This window comes from Marmota marmota, unplaced genomic scaffold (genome assembly GCF_001458135.2).
Source record: "Marmota marmota marmota unplaced genomic scaffold, marMar, whole genome shotgun sequence".
Classification (NCBI taxonomy): domain Eukaryota; kingdom Metazoa; phylum Chordata; class Mammalia; order Rodentia; family Sciuridae; genus Marmota; species Marmota marmota.
Genome location: NW_026000075.1, coordinates 20,097,423 through 20,109,921, shown reverse-complemented (window position 1 = coordinate 20,109,921; position 12,499 = coordinate 20,097,423). Strand labels below are relative to the sequence as shown.

The window sequence follows — 12,499 nt, the reverse complement described above, 5'->3', positions numbered from 1 at the left end:
TTAAATGATGAATGTATACCCACAAGGTGAAAGGCAGACTATGTTTCAGAACATTTGACCTCTTTTTCAGACAGACACAGGAACAACATCTGTTTGTCATGGCATGCTGCCATTGGCAAGTGATCTTTCTAGGTTAATTATTGGATGATGTGCATCTCTTCAGTAATTTGACAGATCTTCGTTACAAGAGCTTCGAGTAGGCAGATGTTTCCCTGAAGGAATCAGGAAAGAGCAGTGACAACTTCATTGTAGACTGACAGGAACTCAGAACTCTTCTTGTGATAGAATTGCTACATGAACTGAGATGTGTTAGTGGTTCCGCTCTCAAGTGTAATATTGACAATCAATTGTTTGATGGACATAGAAGGAATAATATTAAAGACAGTCACCAATCTTTCTGTTAATTAAAATAGAAAGCATTACCACCTCAGAATTTTTCTGCCTAGGAACATTCCAGAGGTCATACATTTAAAAGAAAACTTGAGAGAGGTGAAAAATAAAATGTGCAGCATGATTTTAAGTATACCTTTAGAAAATACGCAGGATTTCTTCAGCAATAGATTTTCACAGTATTCCCACTCAGTAACATTATTATTACCATTAGCAGTCTGCCAGCAGCTACTGGCATGATTTTCTTTTTTACTGCTCATTGGACCCAGGGCTACTCAATTTAGTGTAGTTAGCTGTGGCACTTCTCACTTTCTTAAAACACAGGGCTTTCCAATTTCCAAGAATGTTTATGGTATCAGAGTAATTTGAAACAGGTGTTTAAGCCTCACGACTATGCTGTGCAACAGAAGGTTTATATATTTTTCATTATATATTGAGACAGACCACAGCACTTAAAATGACCATCTGTCACCAAATGCATGCTGTTGCTGAATGTAAGAGAAAAAGGATTTTCACTTCAAACTCCTTTGAAATAATGAGATGCACTCCCCTGCCTTCTGCTTCTTTACTTGTCATTGATTTGGATAAAACCAAAAGAATTATTTTGTTTCTTTGCTTGAAGAATATCACCAATGAAAGAACATGAGAATATTGCAGAGCATTTCTGTTTGGTTTGATTTACAAGATTGTAAGCCTTGAATCTGAGAGAGGATTTAGCCCATGGATTTCCCCCAGAGAGGTAATATTTTAGTCTATTTATTTTCTTCTTCGTTTTATAGTACTAAGAAGTCTGAGTTTTAAGTACTAGTACTCTTTGCAAGAATCTGGACTCTCAAGTTATAGTTGCCAACTCACGTGTTCACAGGATATATAAGCTAATGTGAATTAGTGAATCTGGCAGGATAGTGATTGTGGCAACCTGGAGAAAGAATCATCCATCAGGAGGGAGCAGCTAATAGGTCTATTAATGACTGTTGTGCAGAAATGCAAGCCCAACACCTTTAGATCTATCAGTCTTTCAAAATCAATGGAAATATGAATTTTTATATGCTTTCTCCTTAAATTCAGATATTAGCATTGCATTTCAATGAAAGGGAAAAAAATTTAAAAAAAACAGTGTGAGCCAAATAAAAACATATGCAGCCTGAGGTATGCCTGATATAGCTAGATCTTCTTTCATAGTTAATAAAGTATTTTTTACCTTGGCACATACACAAATGAATTTGTTATATTTGTTTTCCAACTAGATTTTATATTATCAATAACTTGCTAATAATGGTGGTAATGATACTGATAATGTTAGTATTTCTCTTATTGCTTGGCTGAGGTCAAGTTTACATTTATTATCTCAAAGATTTGAAAGAAAAATAAACAGATGGGATAGAAGTAATCCTGGAAGTACAGGATGAAGACCTTGCTCAGGAATTTGGAAAATTGCTGAACAATTATTTTTAAGGTAAAAATTCATTCACTTTTTCCACCAAATTTTGATAAGTGCCTGTCTGCTATGCATTTGACACTATTCCATCAATTTGCCCAATTACCTACTAGGTACCAGGCTTTATTTTAGGAATAAAGGACATAGCATAAGAAAAAAAAAAATGATGGTAATTGTCCTAATGGGGATATTGGTAGAAAATGGCAAAGTAAAGAAGTATATCATATGTTATTGTGTTAGTTAGCTTTTTCATCATTGTGACTAAATACCTGAGAAAGTCAACTTAAAGGAGGAAAGATTTATTTTGACTCACAGTTTGAAAGATTTTAGTCCATGGTTGGCTTGCCTTGTTGTTATAGGCTTGTAATGAGTCAGAGCATCATGGCAAAGAGAGGGTGTGTTGAGGCAGAACTTACCATCCCATGGCAATAAGAGAGAGAGAGAGAGAGAGAGAGAGAGAGAGAGAGAGAGAAAGGGAGAGAAAGGGAGAAAGGGAGAATATGCATGAGAGAGAGGGGCAAGGAAGAAGGTATAACCTTCTAGGGCATGATCCCAAATAACCCACTTCCTCCAGCTAGGCTCCACCTCCTAAAGTTTTTATCACTCCCAATAATGCCATCAAATTATGAATCCATCCATGGTTTAATTAACTGATGAGATTAGAGACCTCATGGTCCAAAGAATGGAGTCTTCAACACATGCATCCCGGGGGAACATTCCAGATCCCAATCAAAGCAGTTATATATGACAAGAACTAGGGAACAAATATAGCAGAGAAGGATATAGGCAGTAAGCATAGGAAGAATGATGTCATGTTTGAACTTGAGTGACAGGGCTGCTGAATTGTCATTGCTGAGATGGAGAAAGATTATAGGGAAATTATATGTAGAGAGGAAGACCAGGAGCTCAATTTTGAATGTGTTCTGTGTTGGATGACTATTAGACATTCAGTGAAGGTGTCTAGTTGGCAGTAGGATTTCAAAGGAAATATCCAAGCTGGAGTCACTTGAGAATGACTAGATGGTACTTAAAGCCATGAGACTGCAGGAATTCCAAGGACTGAGACCTATGATATTTTCAATGATTTAGTGATCATGGATGAGAAAGAACTAGCAAACAATATTTAGAAGGAAGGAGCAGTTGAAGTAGGAGAAAAATCTGGAGAGTTTGGAGTCCTGGAATGTGTAAAATTGCCTTGGGGACACTCGTAGAAGTTAGACTCTGACCTTCTACCCAGAAAACACTGTCTTCCCATTCTTTTTCTCTCATGCACATCCATAAACATGCATGCACCCCCCCACACACAGTTTGACTCAGCTGGCCCAGCAGTCAGGTGATTCTAATGCAGACTTTTATCAACCACACTTCATCAAACTTTGAGTAGTAGAATGATTGTGGGGGGTTTAATGGCCTGTCCAGATGATTCAATGTCAGAAAACACACATAAGAAGCTGAAGAATAAAGCCAGGAGAATGAGATTTACCACGCAGTACATTATGAGAACCAGGGCAGGCAAGGGCATGACTGATTTGAGGGAACGTATTTGGTTAGACTCTTTATTTATATCAAGTCTTGCGAGCTATCTCAGTCTGTAGGTGGGGATAGAGCAATTGCACATGCCACCATGAAGCATATGTGATTGAGAGTCATGCAGACCATGCTACAAAATTTGTCTGCCAAATCAATATAAAACCAGACCCAAATCAATGGAATAACAATCAGACTGTGTACTCTACTCGCTTGGCAATCTGCTTCAACTGGTTTGTAATTATGCTGAGTTGTATGAAGGAAACCACTGAACCTTTTGCATCTGTGCTGCCTGGCTCTTAGCACAGTACCCAACACTTAGCAGGCTCAGTGTCAGCATTTGGCAAGTACCTGAAGGTGGACTCAACCAAACAGAAATGGACATATGATGCATTTATGGAGATAGCTCACTCAAATACTCTAGTGCTAATATTTTGGGTGTATTTCATAAATCTTTGGATTTTTTTTTTCATAAAATGAGTTATATAGTTGAACTGTATACCCTTAAAGAACACCACAATTTGATTTTTAGCTATGATTTTTAAAGTTATAAATAACTCTACAAAAATGGTTAGTTATTGAGACAATTACAACTTCAGTAGATACTCCCTATGAGTGTTCTCCATCCACATTAGTGTCATTCTGGGATAGGTGGGATCCAGCATAGCTTGAGGCAGGGTTAACTTTTGTAGAAAGAAAAACCAGTGTTAATGAGTTTGCTATTCATTTGGACACCGAGAACCATGTTCCTAGATGGCCCACCCACACAATTTGCACAAATTTGGTATTTTATAGTCCTAAAATAGAAGAATTTTTCTCTCAGCTTCCAGCCTTGTGCATGATTTGAGTTTTGAGCTTTTTCTGAGCATCTTGTGGAATAATGACAGTTTTAACTCTATTGCTTAAAGGGTCTAGTTTAGCGTGTAGGATAGCTCTGTGTGATATCTCTTTTTTACACAGGGTAAAAGATATTCTTCAGGGCCCTCTCCCCTCCTTATCAGTCTTCCTTCTCTTCAGAATGTTTCTCTATAGATTTGACAAATCATTTTCCTAATTACTAAATGAATAATTTTGTCAAATATATTAGGCATATATTCTGAAATATTATATTTTTCATTAAAATAGCAGGTATCTTGACTATAATTTTAATTTTGCCTTTCTACCAAAGAAGGGGTCCTTTTTTTTTTTTTTTTTTTTTTGGTACTGAGGATTAAACCTAAGGGCACCACATAACCACTGAGCCACATCCCCAGCCCTTTTTTTGTATTTTACTTAGAGATAGGGTCTCTCTCACTGAGTTGCCTACTGCCTTGCTAAGTTGCTCAGGCTGACTTTGAATTTGAGATCCTCCTGCTTCAACCTCCTAAGCCACAGGTGTGTGCCTCTGTGCCTGGCACAAGGGCTCCTTTTGACCACATTTTTATTCCTGCATTTTTGAAGTTACAGTTTTTGAGAATCAATTGATTGTAACAATTTAGGATAATAAACAACAAAGTGGAACAAAATGATTATAAAGTAAAATCACAAGTTTTACAAGACTCACAGGACAGAGCACACAAAAGTGGTACTGGCAAGTTACTTAAATCCAAGCAAATCATAGTCAAGTAAGAATGTGGAAGATGAACCTGATATCAATGAAGAAGATAAAGATCAACAAGGATAAAGAAGAGAATTAGTTTAAAGGAGAATGAGTTGACTTTGAAAATATTATAAAAGATCCTTGTAAAAATTAATGGAGTCCTTGACTACATCTGAGAAACTGATGACATTTAAATGTGAAGAAAACTTTGTTATGCTATCAGTATTTTAAAAATCAGCCCTGCTTCATTGGTACATTCTTAATTCATTTTCAGAATACAGAATAGTTTTAATTATAACATAAACCTTATTATACGTGGGATAAAAGTTAACTATTTTTAGCTTTATTTTGTTTGCTATGAAATTTAAAAATAGTTATTATGAGTTGTTGGCTTTTTATGTCCTGTGGATTAACTTTAAATGTTCTTTCTTAGTTCTAATTACCCTCAGGAAACAAAGGCTTAGGGTTTATTACTCTTTTTCCCCACCCCTTTTTCTAACCCTGTCACACAGTCAATTTTAATAATACTTCATTTAATCCAACATATTAAAATACTATAACTTGAACATGTAATCAATGTGAAAGTTATTAATGAGGTATTGTGTTTTGAAATATGGAGTATGAATTTTGTACTTGATGCACATGTCAATTTGTACTAGCCACATTTTAAGTGTTCAATAGCCACCTATAGCTCACAATCACAGTAACAATAGCAGAAATTTAGAAAGATAACTCTGGAATCCATATGGACAAAAGGGTTATTTTGGAAAGAAAAGTGGTAAAGACAGAGAAAAATGATTATAATTGTTGCAAGAATCCAGTCAAGAGAAGATGAACCATTGAACTAAATGAAGCCAGGGATGTAGGGATAGAAATGAGACAGAATGGATGGATGTTTAGGGCACACAGTGGAGAAGTTCCTGGAGTCTAGAGCTATGTGTAATGCTTAGAACTAGGCCCTCTCCCTTTAGCCATGTTTCCTTGCAACTTGCTTAACCCATGTATCCTTTTTTTGGGTTAAATAAAAAATTATATTAATAAGAGTGACATGCCTGAATGACAAGAAGGTTGTGATGATTAAATGAGTTAATAAATATGACATGCTTAGACTGTCACATTTTAAACAATAAATGTCAAGTATTATGATTTAAATTCATAGTATTTGGTAAACATTGAATGTAGGCAGTGGTACTGGAATTGAAGTTTAGAGATATTCTGAATCTCCTACAGTTTTTCTTATAATATACAAGGAATGGCTTCATGATATCCTTTACAGAAGTTCTAACACCTAACACAATGCTCTATGTCCTTGCTTAGAAAGGAGATCCTGATGACCAATACACAAGTTTCTTTTTTGTTCCCAGGACCTTTGTCCCTGCTCTTCCCTCTGCTAAATATACATTTTTTCCCCAGCATTTTCCATTGTTGGCTCATGGCCAATTCTTAAGTCTAAGCTCAAAGTCTCAAGTATTCGAAGAAGCTTCCCTTGCTGTCTTTCTCAGCCACTTCCATAGCTCTTACCATACTCCATATTTACCTCACTTTGTTATTTATTGTCAGTTTTTCTCTCTACTTAAAAGTTCTATAATATTTATTGTGGCTCATCTGTATTATTACTGCATCTCCAACTGCCTGGGTGTAGTTTTTGGCACAAAACTGATGATCACAGTGTATTAAATAGCTGAATAAATGTCTTATTTCCAATGGTTTTGGAGTGTAAGAAATAGATTGACTACTAGAACTACAAAGTCAATGGGTGGAGGTTAAGGGTGGGGTAAGGTCTTATTTTTTCTTATTATTTGTGCATGTTATTTATTTTATTGAAGTACAGGTGCTGAGGAAAAAATACTTAACAATCTTATGATTAAGGTGTAGATTATCTCATCTCTACACACCCTTATTATAGAAGATCATAGAGGAATAGATCCTTAATACTGGAAACCCACATAGTCCAAAGTCCATGCAATAGAGCTATCTCTCTGACCTCTCTTTTCCACTTCTGAAACTAAGGGTGTGTGTGTGTGTGTGTGTGTGTGTGTGTGTGTGTGTGTGTGTGTGTTTTGCTGGTGGTTGAACCCAAGTCCTCACAATGTAGGCAAGTGCTATCCTGTACCATTAAGCTAACTCTAGAGAGGTAGAGAGATCATAAGACATAGAGTGAGTTAGAATCAGAGATGGGGAATTTAAAATGGGCACATTGAATGAGTTATTTATATCATATTGCAGTAACATTCAAGCGTCTGTCACAATCCGTCCATGGTCTCTGTGTGTGAACTTTTGTGCAAAGTAGCCAAATGAGGTGATAGGTCTGGCACAGAGAACTCCCTGTCAGGGATTAATCACATGATTCAGGTGCACTCCCCCTCTAGATCTGCCTAAGATCCCACACAGCACCTGAGATGGGTGTGACTGGCTGAGATGTCAATCAATCTGCTGACCACAAGATATCAGGAAGCAAGACTCCACCCTCAAAACCTCATCCCTCTCTGATGTCCCTGCTATAAAATAAAGGAAACGCGGGCTCATGCTCTCTTTTCCAGCAGTTCTCTTTCCAGAGTGGAAGTTTACCCTAAGTTTGCAGAGCCTTCTTGCCCTCGGTTTAAAAATCTACTCTCTGTGTTGTATTATTTGCCGCTTTCTTAGCTTAACATTGCAGCCAGCTCTTTTAAACCCAGTTTGTCTCGTCTGCATGGGTCACGGTCGAGAAATGTGTGTGTATTTCAAACATATTTAATATGAGCTACGCCCAAATGGAACTATGGGCTATTTATTTATACATGTATATTTTGTTAAATTTATGTCAGTTATTTTTGATAAAATATATATTATCCTCCAGCAATAAATGTGGAAGCTTTTTAAAATGTTCAAACAGGAATTTTTCCATTTGAGTATTTCATTATAAAAAGGGCATGTATTTCAGCTATTAAAGCAATATTTTTATAATATATTCATTTTTGTAGTAATAGAGTTTGTTAAAATGTATTTGACTACTATTATTTCATTGGAAAAACCTAATGAATTCAGGTAACTTTACCATATTGGCTCCAGGAATAGTACAAGTAACTGTAAGCTGTTCCCAATCTAAACTGTATTTTAGCAATCATGATAAGAGAGTAAATAATTTGTAGCTCAAGTTCTGAGCTTCTTTTTATCTTTCATCTAACTTAAGTGATTGTTTTTTTGTGAGAATCCTTTGGAGAATCAATTGCCCAGTCCCCTTAAATGGTTTTATCTCCGTGTAGGTAGAGTTAGACTTACCAGGCTTATTCCAGGTCAAATGGCTCTGAAATGCATTAGTGACCTGAAGACTGGTTAAACAATTTGCTGTTTCTGGTCCAAACCTGCTTCTCCACCTGTAACCACTATAGGCTTTGCATAATTCCTGAAGTGCTCTTTCTAAAAACTCTATTTCCTTTAGTGTTGACCTACAGTTGAAAGAGTAAAACTAGAAATGTAAATCCCAAATGGTTGTAAGGGAGGCACTAGGGAAGAATAGCATTACCTTAAATTAGGTAGGGGGAGGTGATGGGAGGTGAGGGGTGGGGATGTGGGGATAGGAAAGAGAGTAGAATGAAACAGACATTATTACTGTATGTATATATGTGACTACATGCTAGGGCTGGAGCTCAGTGGCAGAACATTTGCCTAGCATCTGTGAGGCACTGGATTTGATTTTTAGCACTGAATATATGTGACTACATGAACAATATGATTCTGCAACACGTACACTCAGAAAAATGAGAAATTATATCCCATCTATGCATGATATATTAAAATGCATAAATGCATTCTACTGTCATGTATAACTAATTAAAACAAATAAAAAAATTTTAAAAAGGAATGGTTGTAAAAACCAGTAGATCCATTAGTCTTACTTTAAATACTTAGATTAGAAAATACATGCTTTATTTCTTTTCCTTATTGTGTTATCAATTTTGAGATACTTTTTTCTTCTGTCACTAATTTTTAGTGTTAAGCTCATATTTTAATTTGTGCTAGGTGTCACCTTTTTCTAGTTTTTAAAACTAAATTTTGAGTTTGAAGTGTAATTTAAATTCATTATCTAAATCCACAAAACAAATTCTCAAGCGAAAAATATTAATGCTAGGTATTTGGCAGATGTGATATATGATGTACCTTAAGAGTTGTATATTCATCTATTGCTATGAGAATTTGGTAGAAGGAGAGATGGGCAATGAAAGAGGTAATAATGACAAATTTTATGGGACTGATAACAGTGTTGGATCTTAAAAGGTTAGTAGAATGTTGCCTAGCCATGACATATTGTACTAGGAAGGGCATCAGTGTGTGGATAAAAGGTATGAGTATAGAAGACTTGAGAATAGACAATGGTCTAGGACAAAGCTCATCTGGCCTCTAGGAGAATTGTCCACTGTAGTCTTTCCTTCAAGTTAATTGATACTGTTTGATGAGATTGTAGGGAAAGGGCTCATGACACTTGCATTCCTTCTGGAAGAACTTCCCTTAGTCAGACAAGGGAACCTCAGAGAAAGCTCTCCTTGTGCTTCAGGAGAAACAGAAGGGAGAGATGGAGAGGGAACATGCTGTTAAATTAAATTAATGGAAATAGTCCTATTGGTTGTATAATCTAGAATATAAGTACCTTTGTGAGCTAAGGAGTTGGCAGTTGGTAGAGAGGCACCTGAATACCATTTTTTCAGAGATTATTTAGTGAGCCATTGAAAGCAAGTATACTCTGGGCTGATCCACTCTGTTATTTATGGTGTCTCTCCAGTTGCCTGACATGTCCTTATGATTCCATCTTTCTCACAGGATCTCAGAAGTATAAATAACTCTTAATAATGATTGGAAAAAAAGATGAAAAGGAGAGATAGAGGTTATATCTAGTTTATAAGGGAATTTACATCTAACCTTGTCACCAATTTGGTTATTTGGTTTATATATAGAATAGATATTTGGGTTTGACCAAGAAGATAAATTTGACAAGAATAAATGTACAGTCCTGTATTTAGTTCATAAAATTCAGTGGCATCCTGCTGGATAGATTTGACAGTAGACCAAGGAAAAGGAGAATTTATTTGACCATAAACTAGATAAGGAGTAATGCGACTGCTAAAAAACAACAATAGCAACAATATATAACAGTTTAAACTGTAGAGAAGGGGTTTATTAACTGAAATGATTAGTATATTCTTAAATTATTTAATGAAAGAAAACTCAAAATTCATTTTAAAAACTTTATATACGTATATAACTCTGGTGATATTTGTAGTGAGTTTAGAACTCCTTAATGACCAATTTATAGTAAAATTATCTGTTTAATTTAGTTATACCTACTAGAGAAGAGAGGTATGTAGTTTATAAAAAAAATAGTATTTAGATGTGAAACATTCTAAGATCTGAATTTGGACTGATTTGAGCATGTAATTTTCAGACAATGCCTGCATCTATTTTCTCTAGGGATGCCCTACAGTTCAGAAGAGTTGATTAGCTTTTGTTGTGTTTATTCATGATCACGGATACTACAAATATAAAATCTTAATGAGGTAGAAATGGTTATGGAAGCCCATTTCTAAAATATCTTTCCTATCTTCCTTTGAAGATTGTTAAGAGAAACAAAAACATTTTGTAGATTGTAAGGATTGAAAAAAATACTTGATTTTTCTATAATTAGGAAGCCATTTGGGCTCTTCCCTTAGCTTTGGGCAGTTGGAAAGACTGTCAAGGTCAGACGTCTGCATACTCTGTCAATTTTTGTGAATATCTGTCCCTTCCTCATCAGTGTTGCTTGCAAACAAACAAACAAAAAATATTTAGTAGTTCCCAAGATGGAGTCTAGGGATTACCCACATGAGAGCTTTAAAGAATGGTTGTAAAACCATTGGGTATTTGCTTAGTTATTTTATTTATTAATTTTTAGAACTCATTTTAAATGGTCTTCACTGTAAAGGCAGACAGATTTTGAACTTTAAACATAATATTGGAATTGAAGTTAATTACTTTGGGTTCATTTCTGGATTCCTTTAAATAAAGTTTTCCTCAAAATTTGAATTGATTCTTCCAATGAAAGAATATTCAAGATGAAATATCCAGCTAGTTGCTGCTTCATTCCACACATTGAAAAACTTTATTAGTTAGTACTGGATAAGAGATTAATCTGATTTTAAGAAGAGTCAAACTTACAGAACAGTTTTAAAAATATAATACCATGTTCAAGGGCATAGAAATATTTTGTTCATGGAATTCAGGAAGGAAGAGATGGACTGTCTATCTTTAAGAACTTGTTTTTCTGCATAGATGGCAATCACTTGTAATTAGCAGTTCATTGTTTGAATGCAAACACTGCTGCTAATGTGGTGATTGAAACAGTAGTTGTCCTTTACTCTTCAGTAGAAGAAGCATTTTCTTTCTTTGCACTATTGATTTTCTAACAAATCTATTTTATATTATAGTGGTAAAATCTGTTGCCACTTCTAAAATATAATAAATTCTCAGAGTCCTTAAAAATGAAACACAACACCCATATTTATTCACTTTTCTTTCATTAAGCAAAAGGATTAGTATAATGAAACAATCACGCTGGCTACATGTTTAAACCTGAATTCAAATTTAACTTCATGAGGTGTCTCCAGCAGATGTTCCCTCTCGTAATGATTTCTATGGTGACTTTCACTTCTGAAAAGCCTTGAATCTCTAATGAAAAATTTTCAAAGTAATAAGACAGGAAAGAAGCACTAAAATATGCTTAGAGATAGAAATTGAAATCATTTTGGCTAAATATATCAGGTTAGAAGTTGCCCTAGTTACTGATTGCTGTTATTAGATATTCCCCTTGTGCAAGAAAAGCCAGTTATTGATTTTTAAATTTGAATTTCTTTTGAAATAATTGATTGTCTTATCTCAGCTTATGAAACTGGATGTAATAGGAATCACTTACTATTTTAATATCTGCATAGTGTTTTGCTTAATTTGCTTACCCCGTTAACCTAGAAGTTATTAAAATATCTTATTCACGGAATGCATAAAATTAATGAGTCCCATTGTGTATCCATATAGTGACAATATATTTCAGGTACTGTTAATGATGCATTTAAACAATGCATTTCAAAATTTTGATTCCAGATATCTTGGTTCTGTTTATATATCCATATATTATACTCATGACACTAATCAAAGAAATAGATATATGCATAAATAAGTAGTTTAAAGGCAAATGGGGTAAATATTCAGCAGTATGAAAAAAAAATAGAGGTATGCATTTACTCCTATTTGTATTTTCTCAAAATGTTCGTAGAAGAGCATCCGATGTATTAATTGTGAGGTAAACCAGTTTAATCAAGAGACTGGGCCTTGGATACTGATGACAAAGAAGTAAAATGTGCACACTTAAGGAAATGCAACTAAATTGTTTAAGTTTTTAACCTAGAGTATTCTGTTTTAATCCAAACTGAGGGTGATGCAATTCAAAGCAACTCTGATGTTAACCTTTCAGAGCTAACATCAGACTCCCCAGACTGAAGGGCACATCCTCCAATAGGACTGCTCTTAATTTAGACACTAGCCTCAATTCTTGGAGGCCTACA

General features: G+C 35.1%; 1 long non-coding RNA gene across 1 annotated transcript in view; it reads left to right on the top strand.

Moving 5' to 3' along the window:
* The first annotated feature begins 745 nt into the window (after positions 1-745).
* LOC125620071 overlaps positions 746-12,499 on the top strand; it is a 177,813-nt gene continuing 166,059 nt past the window's right edge. The window contains exon 1 of the long non-coding RNA XR_007351659.1: positions 746-1,129. This is a non-coding gene — a long non-coding RNA (uncharacterized LOC125620071). The remainder of the gene's footprint in view (positions 1,130-12,499) is intronic.